Source organism: Sturnira hondurensis, unplaced genomic scaffold (genome assembly GCF_014824575.4).
Source record: "Sturnira hondurensis isolate 20B ecotype Veracruz unplaced genomic scaffold, ASM1482457v3 Scaffold0021143, whole genome shotgun sequence".
Taxonomy (NCBI): domain Eukaryota; kingdom Metazoa; phylum Chordata; class Mammalia; order Chiroptera; family Phyllostomidae; genus Sturnira; species Sturnira hondurensis.
Genome location: NW_028093774.1, coordinates 5,258,238 through 5,273,141, shown reverse-complemented (window position 1 = coordinate 5,273,141; position 14,904 = coordinate 5,258,238).

Sequence of the window (14,904 nt, the reverse complement as noted above, 5' to 3'; positions counted from 1 at the left end):
TGCTCAACACATACCTATTGCATAATTGGCTGCCATTCCGGGTTTGCTTTAAATGCTAAGTGGACGAAGCCCTTGCACATAGGGTTTTTCTCAGACGTAACTGCAGCAGTAAAGCCTTAAGTGTCTGCCATGCCCTCTTCTAATCGCTTTTGTTTTGCAGTGTCAGAGCGCGTCGCACCACAGGTGCCCAGCAGATGGCGCTGCGTCCCTGGGACTGAGCCCCTCCACGGCGCGAGTACCTTCGCTGGCCCCCCCTTCCGGTTTCCTAACTTGGTCTCAACCTCACTGAGACAGTCTGATCTTCCCTGATGCATCCACTATTTGAAAAGGAAAATTAGGCAGATTTATAAATGTCCCCAGGTGGAGCCCTGCTTCCCCCACATTCCACAGTTCCTCCCACTGAAGGGGGTGTGGCCTGCGTCCCTGGCACGCCAGGGGAGTGGATTCTGTCACCAGGCAGCACAAGCACTTAAGAAACGCCTACAGTTGTCCTCTAAGTCCACTTCTTCCCCGGGAATGCCTGCTTTAGCGCTGGAACCGGCTGGCTCTGTCTTCACCTCAGAGCCGGCCAGCAAGCCGGGTGGAGAGGCAGGAGACCTAGACCAGAAGCCTGGCTCCCACTTATCCAGGAGGAGCCAGCTCCCTGAGCCTCAGTGGTCTCACCTGTCAAGTGGGGATAATCGTGGCACCTCCCGTCAGAGAATAAGTCCGCGCAGGTGATGGTCAGATGCTGCCTTGCTGCCTCGCCAGGGAAACCCACAACCGCAAAGACAGGGTTTGTGTCTGACCGAGGGGACGGGGCAGGGAGAAGCTGGGTGTCTGGAGGAGGCCGGCTTCGTTCTCCTTTCTTAGGTGAGACGCGCAGGGGCTGGCAGGGTGTTCTGCCCTTGGTTGTTCGTGGGCCTCCAAAAGCACATGGGGTTATGTCTGTCACGTTCAGGACAGGCTGTGCCTGCGCCCATCTATCCCGGGCTCTGGTGGGCCCCGCCTCCTGTGTTCCAGGCGGGCTCCGTTTCCCATGTCCAAGTGCCCTCGTCCTCCCTCCAGGGTGGCCGTGAGGCTTGAAGAACAGGTGTGACAATGTGCTGGGACACGGGGCATGTCACACGTGTGCGACATGCTGCGACGATTAGTCTTGCCCAAACCTACCTCCCACGAGTCGCTCAGACCAGACACCCTTTTCTTCCTTCTTGTCTTCCTTCTCCCAATCCAAGCAGGCCCTGCCGGTGCCTGCCCAGGTATCTCTTGAATTGGTTCTCTCCACCCCCATTTCCAGGAACCTAATGCCCAGCTTGCCTGTCCACCCATTCTCCATGCTTAGAAAGCCACACACCCGTAACTCACCTGCATGAAGCTCTCCAGTGGTCCCCAGAACCCCCAGAATGTTTCTTGCAGTGACTTCTGGGACCTCGGGTTATGTTCCTCCATAAAGGGGGAGAAGGGTAGCACCTGTGAGGGTGTTTGTGCGTTTTAAAGAAAGTAGCCTGCTGCTTTGGTTTGAATGTTTGTGTCCCCTGAGATTCCCACCTGACTCCCAGCACCAGAGAGGGAGTGTTTGTTCAATGGCCAGGAATTGCTTCTACCTGGGCCTCTCACCTGTGTCCCTGGGTGAGCAAATGGGGGAGAAGGGGTCCTGACACCTTCGCTCAGCAACTCACCTGTCGGGTATGGGTCTCTGTGTCCTCATTCATTCTTTATGTGTGGTGAGAATGTTTAAGGTTTATTCTATGAACAATTTTCAAACACACGACACAGGATTATTAACTATAGTAATGGGACTCTTCCCACGTCGGGGACACTAAGAGAAATACAGCTGCCTTGACCTCAAGAGCTAAGGGGGAGACACTGTCCCTTGCAGAGAGGGAACGGGGACTGCTTTCTCAGCAATGGGACTAGAGGGACCTTCAGGCCTAACTGCTGTGACCCGAGTTGTGCTGAGGCTGTGGCAGCTTCAGAACTGGGGGTGGAGCACATAAAAGAAGACCTATTTCCTCAGTTCTGACCTGGATCCTCTCTGGGATTTCCCCAGAGCGTCTTAACACACATCCCTGGTCCCAGGAAGGGCACTGGATTGCAGGCCAGCAAATCAAAGTCCAGTTCTGGCCATGTATACCCTACAGCCGTTCTCCAGGAGCTGGTCCAAGGGTATGGGCCAGTCTGGCGGCTCAGTCCCCCACAGCCAGCAGCGTGCCCCACGTGCAACAGGCTGGATGATTTTTTTTGGAAAGATTACAGCCTAAGGACAAAGCTGGTGGGAGCCAACTAGGAAACGAGTCACCTGAGGAAGGAGAAGTTCATGGTCAGCTGGGCACTGAGGACGTCAAGTTCCCCCACCCCAGCAGGTAGTTAGCTTTCCCGGGGGGGGGAGGGGGAGAGAGGGAGGGAGGCTGTCAGTAAATGCACCTCATGACGGAGCCGCCTCCTCCTCCCTCTCTGTCCCCTTACCTGGATTTATTTTTCTGCAGGGCATTCATTGCCACGTGAAAAATGCATGTGTGTGTTTTGTATTGACCTACTTTCAAGTTCACTGACTCGTGCTCTGCCCCGTCCAGGCTGCCATTAAACCACCCTCTGAGTTCTCGCTTCTAGACAGTGTGGGTTAGAGTGCTGCTTAATTTTCCATGGATTATACATTCTTGATTAAAATCCTCCATTCATCTCTTGTGCATCATTTCTATGTGCATCTATTTTTAACACGTTAATTTTAATTATTCTGAAGCTCATATTGGTTCACTCCACCATTTACATCATCTGTAGGTATGCTGCTATGGTCTTTTTATATGGTTATGAGTGATATTTTTTCCTCTTTAAATAGCACACGATTTTTAAAAGGATTTTATTTATATTATTTTTAGAGAAAGGGGAGGGGAAGGAGAGAGAGAGAGAGAGAGAGAGAGAGAAACACCAATGCGAGAGATGTCAGCTGGTTGCCTCTTGCACATCCCCAGTGGGAGACCTGGCCCAAAACCCAGGCATGTGCCCTGACTGGGAATCGAACCAGTGACCTTCTGTCTCACAGGCCGGCATTCAGTCCACTGAGCCACACCAGCCAGGGCTACATGATTTTTGACATGTAAAGTACGCCAGTTATTTTGTATAAAGGACCTGTCGAGGCTATGGTGAGGTTCCACGGTTTCCCAATTCCCTCCATAGAGAATTTCTGTGTTTTCCCCCCATTTTTCCTGCTGTTGCTGCAGGAACGGCAGAGACGGGAGTGGGGAGAATACTTTGCTGTTGCTGCTCATCGCTGTTTTCTAAGCACCTGGGAATGTTTGGCACGTAGTAGGTGCTCAAAAACACTAAAAAATACTTGCTGAATTAAACTGAATTTGGTTGAAGTTTTAGGGCCTGTGAAGTTTCTTTGTTCAGCCTCAAACAACACAGAACAATTCTTCCCCCACCAGCTTTATTGGGGTATAACTGACAGATAAAATTATATGTATTTAAAGTGTGCAATACATATACATTTGTGAAATGATTAGCACAAGCAAGGCAATGAGCACATCCATCACCTCACCTACTTACTTTTTTATGGGTGGTGAGAATGTTTAAGATTTATTCTCTGAGCAATTTTCCAGCACACAACAGGATTATTAACTACAGTCACCACGTTGTGCTTAACATCCTCAGAACTTCTTCTCATAACTGGAGTTATTTAACACCTCCTACGCTCAGCGGTGTAAAAGATGCTCCAAGTCCTCCAAGTCTATAATGGGGGAGTCATAATATGGACCTAAAAGGTTGCAGTGAGAATGTAAAGACAGCTTGTGTGTATACACTGTACCTTAGCTCAGGGCTTTGCTCACAGGAGGTACCAAGCCAATTGAAAACCCAGGCTACCCTGCCATTTTTTAAGTGATTTGGGTGGCTTTCGTTACCTGTAGGTGTGGCAGTGGTGACCAAGGGCCATGAAGGCCCTGAGAGGTGTTTAGAAGGTAGCACCGGAGGGGCCAGGGTGAGGGGGAAGCAGGGGCTTAGTGCAAAGCCAGAGTTTCTGCAGCAGGGCCTGGGAACTGGCATTTCCCGGGCCAATCTCAGGGCTCCAGATGCTCCTGTTGTCCAGGGCTTCCCTCCCCTGATGACAGTGCCCGCCAGTGGTACAAAAATGTACCAGCAGTTGGGGTGGTTTCCCACATGCCTGGGTGTGCTGGGGCGCTGGGGGAGGGAACTCGAGGGAGACAAACCCCAGCATCTTTTTACTTGACGTGAGTGTGCAGACTGAGAGAGCCAAGAGCTGTCGGGAATCACGATTAGACTCTGGTCACACACGAGGAGCTCGGAGGCCCATGCTGCCCGACTCCCAGGTTTTCATCAGTGTGGCTGTTGTTCGGGTCTTTGATGCCAGTAGCCAACCCGACCGACTGAGATGCTCCAAGTCCAAGTAATGAAGGGCAGGGAGAAGAGGAGGCTTGGAATTCGGCCCCAGGTTTGGGATAATGAAGCTTCTTGCTGAATGTCTGCAGGTCTTGGTATGCACTGAACAGCCCGAGGCTGTGTGTGTGTGAGAAAGAGAAATCATTCCTCCTTGGGGTTATTTATTAAACAGCAGCGTTTCGTTAGTAGACATCTTCTAATCAATCACTTCTGATAGAGCGATCAGTTATACCGGCAGCAAGACCAAATTTCTCAGCAATCCGGGGCAGTCACTAGCCACGCCACAGCACCTCCCAGGGGACGGGTGTGTGGGGGGGTACACACGTGTGTGTGTTTGTGTGTGTGTGTGTGTGTGTGAGAGAGAGAGAGAGAGAGAAAGAGAATGCTTTGGGGCCTTCAAGGGGAACGCAGAGAATCTAGGGTCTGGATGAAAATGCTTTCCGTTAAACGCCTTCTCAAACCATTTCTAGGGGCCGGAAGAGGTGTGCGTGTGGTTACAAATGCGTCTAAATCGATTATCCTTGGAGGTCCTTTGTCATCTCTGAACTCAGCTTTCTCATCTCCAAACGGGGGTCAACAGCAGACCCTACCCACTGCACCTGCCGCGAGGGTGAAGGGAGACGTCACAATCTCAAATTCCTGGCAGAGTGTCTCTCATCTCTCATCGTTTTCTTTTTCAAAACTTTTCTTGGATATTCCTCCTGGCATTCTTTTCCTAATGAACTTTAGAATCATTTTGTCCACAGATTCCCGTTTTAACTTTGGCTCACCTACACAGATTTGAGCATTGAAAAATCGCTGTAATTCCCTCTGGTCCTGAGCTCTGCCACACAGGCTCCGTATCTCGGAGACATTCCCTCTCCCACCCTCTGAGAGGGGGGCTCCTGGCCTCACTTCTGCGCACACTGCTCCCTTTAGTGGGCCCGGACCCCCTCCTGGGATGGGGGGGTGGTCTGCTCACCTCCCCACCCACCTGGGCTGGGCCCGGGGGTGACTGCTTCTCCTCTGGACGTGCAGGGGTTCTAACCTTTTCTCTAAAGGTCAGTACTTTTGGCTTTGGGCACACAGTCTCTATAACAACTCCTGAACCCCTGCTTTGTGGAAAAGCAGCCACAGATGGTATGGAAATAAATGGGTGTGGCTGTGTGCCAATTAAATTTTGTTTATAAAAACACGTGCCGGGCTTGATTTGGCCAACCTGCCCTAGTGGACAGTTCGGAGGGCAGAGTCTTGGGCCAGCCTGCTTGGGGTTGAACCCAGGGTCTGCCCCCGTGTGTCTCTGTAGCCTCAGGTCACTTGTTGAACCTCTTGGTGGTTAAGCTCCTGTGGGGGTTCGTTGGAGGTCTCAGCGAGTCCGGGCTGAGGGACGCTCAGAGGGCTGGGAAAGCGTGAGTTCTGCGTGTGTCCGGGAGAGTGTTTCCAGAAAGACTAACGTCTGGACTGGGGGGCCCTGTAGAGAAGACCCACCCTCGCCAGTGTGGGTGGGCTCCATTGGTCCTTTGAGGGCCTGAATGGAACCAAAAGGCTGAAGAGGGACAAACTCCCTCTCTCTGCTGGAGCCCAAACACCCCTCCTCTCCTGCCCTCAAATATCAGGGTTCCTTGTTCTCAGGCATTTAGACTCAGCTAGGCTGGGGTCTTACTCCTTCAGCCCCCTGGTCCTCGGGCCTGTGGGCTCTGAATGAGTCATATCACCGCCTTCCTGGGTCTGGAGCTCACAGATGGCAGATGTGATCGTGCGGCTTCTCACCCTCTATAACCTTGTGAGCCGATTCCTATATCAAATCCCCTGTTTATCTATTTACCTACCTACCTACGTATCCATCCATCTAACCTATTGATTCTGTTTCTCTGGAGAAGCCTGACCAATATACGCCCCCATACCCATTCTCCCCCCTTCACAGCAGGCAAGATTTTAGCTGGCACTTGGCATTCTGGAATCAAGACCACACTCCCAGCTACGTGTGATCCCATGACTACATTCTAGCCCATGGAATCTAAGCCCAAATGCCCCGGGCTGGTTCCCAGGGATCCTTCCTGCAGAGACAGCCCTCTGCCTGTCTCTCACATGGGTTCTCCTGTCCTGCTGCCGGCACGGGGCTGCTGCAGTGTGGACCTCGGGCCGGGGCCACTTCTGGGGACAACATGGAGGGGAGCTCTATAGACTTCATGGCGCCGAGTCTCCCTCAGTGCCCAGCTGACTGCTGGCCTGTTGAGTGGGAGAAACACAATTGCCACTGTGACCCTGGGGTGTGTGTCACTCACAGCAGAACCTAAGTGAACGAATGCGCCCCTGAGGCTCAGCATCCTGTTTGTGAGTGACGGTAACCGCAGCCCCTCCCTCACTGGGAGGACTTACTGTGCTGGCACGTGTAACACGCTTACTAGAGACGTGCCCGGTAAGCAGCAGATGCTCAGTAAGTGAGCGGTCACTCAGCCACTCCTTAATGACCCTGGGTGAGGGGACCGGGGCGCAGGGGGAGTTAGGATGGCAGGTAGGGTTATACTTATCTGCTTTAGAAAGAAACACACAAATTAGAGGCTTCAGCAAGGTAGAAGTTTATTTTTACCTTGTGTAAAAAAGTCCAGGGCTTGTGGGGTAGGCCCCCAGAGCTCTCTGATCCCCAGTCTTGTGGGCGTAATCCTGCTCCTCATGGTCCCAGGCAGCTGCCAAAGCTCCCACCCTCACCTCCACTTTCCATCAGGATGCCGGAAGGTGCACAGAAGGTGCACCTGCTTGGCTTGAAAGACTCGGTGGAGGTCACACTCAACACTGTCTACGTCCCGTTAGCCACCTTGTGCTCACACGGGCACGCTGAGAGGCCAGGAGGCTGGGGATGCACAGTCCTCTAGACAAGTAGCAGCCTGTACTGCAGAGTCCCACCCGTTCCAAAGCCCACATTCTACTCTGCTGCCCTCCATGGCTCCTCATCTTCACCTGTCCTGTGAGTTTGCTGTGGAAAGAACGTGGGCTGAGAGCCAAATCTAAGTGGCCCCTTGTTGGCCGCGTGATCATGGACAAGTCACTTGACTTCTCTGTGCTCCTCCTCAGAGGAAGCCATTCATACTCCCCTCTGGGCTGTGGTGGGGTTACACGCGGTGGTAAATGTCAGGAGCCTAGACTTGGGGACTGCCTTTAGTCTGCTCCTCTCTGAGCACCCACTGTGTGCCTGGTGTCCACTGGGTCCCCAGAGAGAGAGAGAGAGAGAGAAGCAACAGAAAACCAATGTGAAATACTAAAGGGTGTGCGAATAGGAGTGATTATTTGAACATAATTGCATTTGACTTTTTTTGTTCCAGATGGGCAGCAAGCCCACCCGACTTCCCCGAGGCCCGGCGCCGAGGCCCAAGGCTAGTCACGAAGGGCGGCTGGGAGTGGAGGCAGGAGGCAGGGGCGAGGTACAGCCAGGAGACTCTGGGCGGGCCCAGCTGGCACCCCGGGTGTACTGGGGTGAGAGGAAGGCCAAGGGTGGTGGTGCTTAGCCCAGCATTGCAGGGTGGGGCCAGCACCCTGAGAAGGAGCCCAGAACGGCGTATCCTAGGAGCTGCCAAGCGCCCTTAACTACCCGGCATGGAGCAGTGCTGATACACGGTGCGGCCCTCCAGGCAGGTGCAGAGGCAGGCAGCGTCTCTGTCCGCTCAGGGCTCCATTCTCTCCACCGAGGGCAAGATCCGAGCTGTGGGGACAGAAAACCATGGGCCCAGGGCCCTCGACACTCTGACTGCTTCCGATTTCAGGGGGTCTTGAACACTTCGCGTTGTCTTTAACAGTGAGCACTAAATGTGGGCATGGCTTGCTCTCCACAAGGCGCTCCCACCAAACAGCTCAGAACGGGGTCGGCAAACCTCCTCCTCAAAGGGCCAGAGAGGTGACACTTTAGGTTTTCTGAGCCATGTTTGGTCCTCAGGCCATCCTGTGACCTGGTTTGGAGACCGTGGTAAGGTGACTCACATCGCCTGCAGGATCCCAAAGCACGAGAGGGCCTTCCCTGCCGGCACACATCCCCGGCAGCACCGCTGGCACAGGCCCGCCGCCTTCCAAGCCTCCTCCCCCTAGGACGCTCCTTGTCCTGGTGCCCTCCCACCTCCCTGCCTCTCCTTCTCAGACCCTGTTGGTACCCCGTCCCCCTACGGCGCTGTGACACCCGGCTGCCTACCGCTCTCCAGAGGTCACCCACTGCCCCTGGGGTGGGCGATGGAGAGCCCACCTGTGCAGAGGGTCTTCAGGAACATAAATGATGTTTCACAGCAGCCTCACAGGCAGCCCAAAATAAGGGAGAGCACATCTCAGAAAGAAACGTGTGGCCTGTGAGCTGATAATAGGAAACCCATACAAGTTTTAAAGGAACTGCATCAGCTTGTACTGGAGAGACAAAGTTCAAAGTAACAAGAATCCTGATCATAGGACAAGTGGGAGGCAGGCTGACTGCTCCCAGAGACCGCTTCTTAGGAAAAGGAATGATGGCCCAGGGAGCAAAGTCATAGGGAAGCACTCCCAGGCACCAGGAACAGGTGATGTGCTCAGCTGGGTTTGAGAATTGCTATAGACCAGGCACTCCTGTGGGCCTCCCACTTCCCCCCTCCCTGCCCCAACCCCACCCCTTATTGTTGGGTGTGTTATTGTGTTTATGCTCTGCCTGTGTCACCTCGTGTGCTGGGACTGGGAATGTGGGGGAACATCATTCATTGTGTGTTTAGTTCTCTCAGATCGCGAGCACTGCAGTTGAGGAGCTGCTCCTGAGAACCCCGTCTTCGTCTCTGCAGGCTGCTGTTTCCGAACTGCCCAGACCGTGAGGATTCTGAACCTCGGAAGCTTCTTCCTCACAGTTGCCGGGGTTGGGAGTCCAAGGTCACGTGCCCCTGTGGCCGTTCCGGTAAAGACCCTCTTCCTGAGCCTGAGCCAGGGCCTTCTTGCTGTGTCCTCAGCAGGACAGAGGGGCGGGGGCGCTCTCTGAAGCCCCCTTCGTAACAGCGCCAATCCCGTCCAGGACAGCTCCACATTTAGAGCCGAGGCACTGTCCCACCTCCAAATACCATCCTCTCTGGGAGGGTCGAGATTTCAACGCTGGAATTCAGACCCCAGAAAGCCTCCTCCACACCTGGACCTGACAGATACCATGGGGTCCTTTGTCTTGAGCCTGAGCCTGATGCCCTAATAGGACGAAAGTTGGGGTGTCCTGGCAGGGGAGCAGTGATTTTGCACATGGAAGGGGTGTGCACTGCCGTGGTTATAGACAGGGTGCTGGTAGTTTGCCTCCCGAGCTGGCCGCCACTGATCCCTGTGTGCACACCTCGTACTTTTCCATGGAGGAGTGCATGCTTCTGAGTCCTGGAGTGTAACTTGTGCTTCTCCTGTGGTAGAAATTAGCATCCGACGCGGGGTGGAGAGGCAAGCATTCTGGGGACCATCACAGGAGCATGTACTGTGGCAAGATGGTTAATTTGGGTGGAAATAAATCCCCTGTGTTCCCAACGGCCCGTCTCCCTCTGTCCAGCCGTGGAGAACGTGTCCTCGGCAAGGCCGAAAGGAAAGCCAGTGTCCGGAGTCTCTGCTTCAATTAAAGCTGAGTCTTTCGGAGCCTGCAGGCTGCGGCCAGGCAGTCTTCACCCCATCCAGGTGGCGTGTTCCTGTCTGCTCCAGTGGCGGAGTGCCTGTGGCTGCAGGCCACGCAGCTGCCAAGACCGCAGGGCTACGGAGAGAGAACTCGAGAGTGCACAGGGCAAGTGCAGGTTCCTGGGTGCGTGTGTGCCCGAGAGAGAGAGAGAGAGAGAGAGAGAGAGAGAGTGCACACTCTTTGTTTCCCTGGGGTTATGCTGGCTTTGGTTTGGGATGGACCAGATGTCTTTTCAAAAGAACCTACCAACCTGCCAGGCTGTCATGGGCTTTTTGATGGGTCACCCCCTAATTAGACTGACAAGACCCTTTGGTCAAGCTCCTCCCCCTGTGCCATTTTGACTTCTCTTGCACATGTGCTTGCCTCCCCCTCCCCCCAAGGGTGGGGGGAGGGGAGGGGTTAACCCCCCTGGCAGAGTGATGCTCTGACTCCCTGGGGCATGGAGCTGCAGCCTCCTGGTGACGCAAACAGGCTCCTGCTCCCCAGCTCACTAAGCTCAATGTCTCACTCCCTTTGCTCCTTTATTAGCATCTAGTTAAGTACCTACAGCAACACCTTGACCAGGGGATACAGTAGAGATGATGCGCAAGCCTAGGTCATAAGAAACAGCTGCTGCCCGGGTCTCCGGGAAAGCTTACCCTTGATATATGCCCTCTGGGAATCCAGCCCTCATGCCGTGAGACAGCCCCAAGCCCGTGGAAAGGCCATTCGGAGTTCCAGTTGTCAGATCCAGCTGACAGCCAGCATCTCCCGGCAGCCCTGTGAGTGTGCCACTGTGGACAGGTAACCTAGGTGAGCCTTCAGATGGCTGTCGACCAAGCCACCCTGGGACTGAAACTGCATGAGAGAGCCCAAGTGAGAGCAGCCTGGCTGAGTCCAATCATCCTGCAGAGCCATGGGTGATACTAATAAATTGTTTTAAGTCACCCAGTTTGGGGGTGGTCTGATGCAGCAGCCAATAACTAGAACGTCTGCTTTTTTTTTTTTTTGCTATCAGGGAGAATCAAGTTTCCTAGGTACCCCTGTCATCTGGGCATAGCAGTGTGGCCCAACTGAAGGCACTGGGAGACTGGGAGGCGGAAGGAAGGGAGAAGGCAGGGTGTTTTCTTTCCCTCTCTCTGCGGAGGTGGCCCCTCCCACAATGGCTGCCGCTCCTCCTTGGTGCCGTCTCTTGTCAGGGAGACCCTCCCCCTGTGGCTTCTGGCTCCTACCAGATGGCCGCCGCCTCTGACTGCCAGCAAGTATCTCTTACCCCTCGGCTGCAGGTGTGGTCGCAGCTCCCTGCCGTTGCTACACCATCGCCCATTAAGCTCACCTTCCCATCACCTGTGTAGCCAGTGCCTGTACTTAAATTCCTTCTGTCTGAAACACGAGAGTGCTCTCTGTTTTCCTAACTGAACCTTGAGTGATGCCGTGTGGAGGACACTGGGATGCAGACCAGCAGGTCAGCACGGCTTTGCTGAGGAAGGGACCTCTGAGCTGGGAGCTGATGAATGAGTGAGATGTCTGGGCATCGGAGGTAAGCAAGTGCAAGTGGTCCCAGTGGGGCGGACAGCTTGACACATGAGGGCTCTGGGAAAGATCGGCAACGTGCTGGGCCGCAAAGAAAATGAGGGGGGTGGGATTTGCCTGAGACAAGGTAGAGAAGACGGCAGGGCCGATCACGGGCTCCCAGTCTTCAGTTAGAATCACCTGGGCAGAGTTTTACAAAATGATGCTCTGACCTGACCCTAGGTCAACTGAATCAGAATCTTTTGAGACTGGGTCGGTGGGATTAGTATATGCAGTCAGGGCCGAGAACCAGTAGGCCAGAACGTTCACGTCCTTGCGAGCCACGGTCTTTACAACCTGGGCAGTGGGACGATCAGGAGGTTGGTGGGTGGGCTGGTGGTTGAGTGAGAACGTGGTTAGAGGGACCTGGAGTGGAGGCAGGAAGACCTGTGGGAGGCAATTGTGGCCAGTCAGGAAGAACTGGTGTGGGCTTGCTGATGGTGGGAATGGACCCAAGTAGATGGTTCAGTCTTGCTGGGCTAGACTGCCGGGAATGACCTCACTCAGTTTTTCACGTCTCGTCACCCTGCTCTGCATTTTCTTGCTCCTTGTTTGCCCCCTGCAGGTGAGCGCTGCACTCCTGTCCATCTGCCCCAGGTAACTTCCTGCTAATGAGCCCTCCCCAGGGTCCCCCATTCTCCCCCCAGGGAAATGGATACAGGAGCTCAACTCCTTAAGTGCCACCCCCAATGCAACTGGATTTCTGTTGTATTTGGCAGCTTGAATGAGAAATGTGAAGTATTGATACATGGAGTCAGGACCTGTGGCCAGAGAACCTCAGAGCTTAAAGCCCTTGGGGATGGGCTCTTCCAAACCCCGAATTTCATAGTCAGAGGAGATGCGTGAGCTCCTGAGAGTTCAAGACCTGGACACAGCTGTGGGCTTTCCTTCCCATCTTGCTGTCCTTGTGATTAAAGACCACGGATTTGCCGAAGACCTGCCTGAAGTTCATTATCAAGCTCTGGAGATCTCACCCCAACCAAGGGCCATAATGATCTTCCTAATGTGCCAAGGGTAATTTTTTTGTAAGTTTAAACCAATGCGTTTTCACCTTTCCAGGTTCCTCGCAGCTGCCCCCTGCAGGGGAGCTGGGAGGCTTTTTGCTCCAGGACAGGAGAGGCTTTGCCAGACCTGGTTCTGAAAGCTCTTCAGGGAGTGAGGACGTGCCAGGCTTCCTTCTCCCTCGTTAGGGTTTCAAGGGCAACGCCTCCAGGCGGCTCAGAGCCCCAGTGGTCTGGGCGGAGGGGCTAGGCCACCACTGAGGGCGGGGTTCAGTTCAGGGACAGGAGGATCTGGGGAAGCAAAGCAAAGAAAGCAGCTGTTTGAGAAGCTGGAAGGAAGACAGTGGGAGTGAGAATGAAGGAGGCGTGTGAGGCAGGGAGGCAGAGTCGGAAGCCTGTTTTTCCAGCTTGGTTCCCGGGTCCTGAGTCCCTGAACCCTCCCCTATCAGCAAGGGCATCATTGTCAGCTATGGTCCCCATGCTGTACATGACATCCCCAAGACTGGTTTATTTTATAACCGGAAGCGGGTACCTTTTGACCACCTTCACATGTTTATTTATTGAATAAAAAAAAACCCTGCTAAATTTCAGTGACAGATTAGAGAAGAACATGTGGTTTTTTCCATTCCAGCTCACAGGCCACCCTGAATTCTGACCCTGGACCCTGGCATCTAACCTCCCTAGAACTTCAGGTGCTCTCCTGAGACTGGGAGCGCTTCGGCCTCCAACGCTCTTACCTGGGCGCCCTCTGGGAAGCAGAGCATTAATATAACCGGTTTGTTTCTGGAAGCCTTGCCCCCAGGGGATACGCTCACGTCTGCTGTGGAGCCACAGGAGAGTCTATTTCTATTTCTCTGTGAGGGTCCCTTTCTCTGAAAGGGTCCCCTTTCAACGTGTAGACGGGACTGGTGCTCACCTGTGTTCCCCACTCATCCCAGGTAGGTGGTGGGGGACCGGGCCTGGCTAGTGGGCTGCGAGGGGAAGTGATGCCGCTTCCAGGATGTGCCCTGAGCAGCCCGTGCAGACACCCCATGTCTCACTTCCCCAGTCCCGGGAACCCTGAGATGACATGTCACCAAGCATCGCCACAAGCGAGAGCAGCCTCCGCCCAGCTGGGACCCTGAGTGACCAGGTGGAGCAGAGTCCCCTCTGACGGGGCAGCGTGAATGAGAATGAACCTTTGCCATCTGTGGTGAGCTGCGGGGGTTCGGGGGTCCCCTACTGCAGCTGAGCGCCCTGGGCCCATGGAACCTTCTTCCACAGGGTCCCCCAACCCAGTCATCTTCCCTCCCTGACGGCTCCAGCACTTCCTGGCCGGGACGGGGGTGCGCTCTGCCCTAGCAGAACATGTGTTTGTTGCAGGGAACCTTAATTCTCACCCCTCAAGCCTACCCAGAGGGGAGGGGAAGCTGACCGCACCCCCAGGAGGGAAGGGTGTGGGAGGAACCCTTCTGACCTGTCAGTGACTCCTGGAGGAGGTGGAGAGCAGTTTCTCAGATTGGGGATCTGGCAGAAGGGGAGGTGAGTGTGTGTGGCCAGCCCAAGTGCCCTCCCGTCCAGAGCAACAGACCCTGAGCCCCCAGCTCTACCACGAGCTAGGTAGGCACAGAGGAGCACAGTGTCCCCTGGTAGGTCACCTACTCAATCAACCGCTTTGGTAACCGGGCTGATAGCTTGACCTCTGTTTGTGTCCTGTTTCCTACCTCTCAGGAATCAAAAGAAGACAGCAGAGTAATTATTTAGCAGCCCTGGCCCTCAAAATGTCCTTTTTCCACCCCCACATGCACCCGCATTAGACAGTGAGCTCCTTGAAGGCAAGGGCCCTTGCCTAGCTTTCTCTGCCTCCCCACTGTCTGCAGCCAGGGTTTGGCGTTTAAAGCTTGAGGCTGTTCCAGAGTTTATTAGAGGTGATGATATTGTGGAGGGCCGGGAGCGATTCTCCGTGTTCCCGAAGAGTATGAGAGTGCTGATGGGGACACCCAGAGGGCGGCGGGGACTGATGGACACCCAGCGCACTTGCTGACATTAGCAGGTGCCAACCTTCTCTCCAAAGCCAAAAGGATTTGTGGAGTCCCTTTCTGCCAACCTTGCTGGAGGGCCAGCAGGGAGGATGCTGACTCTGTACAGCAGCCGGCTCGCACCACGAAAAGCCTTTATTGTTGGGAAGTTCGTCCTGGGTCTGAGCCTAAGTCTGCCTTGGAGTCGGTTCTCTCCCCGCCCTCCAGTGCCGACTCTGCCTTCTGGAACCACATGGAACAGATCTAAGCTCTGTCCACATGAAGCTCCTTTCGATCAGCAAGGTTGGCTCCACACTCCTAACCAAGCTGTCTCGCACTTTGGTACAGGGTTGAGTTCACATTAGAC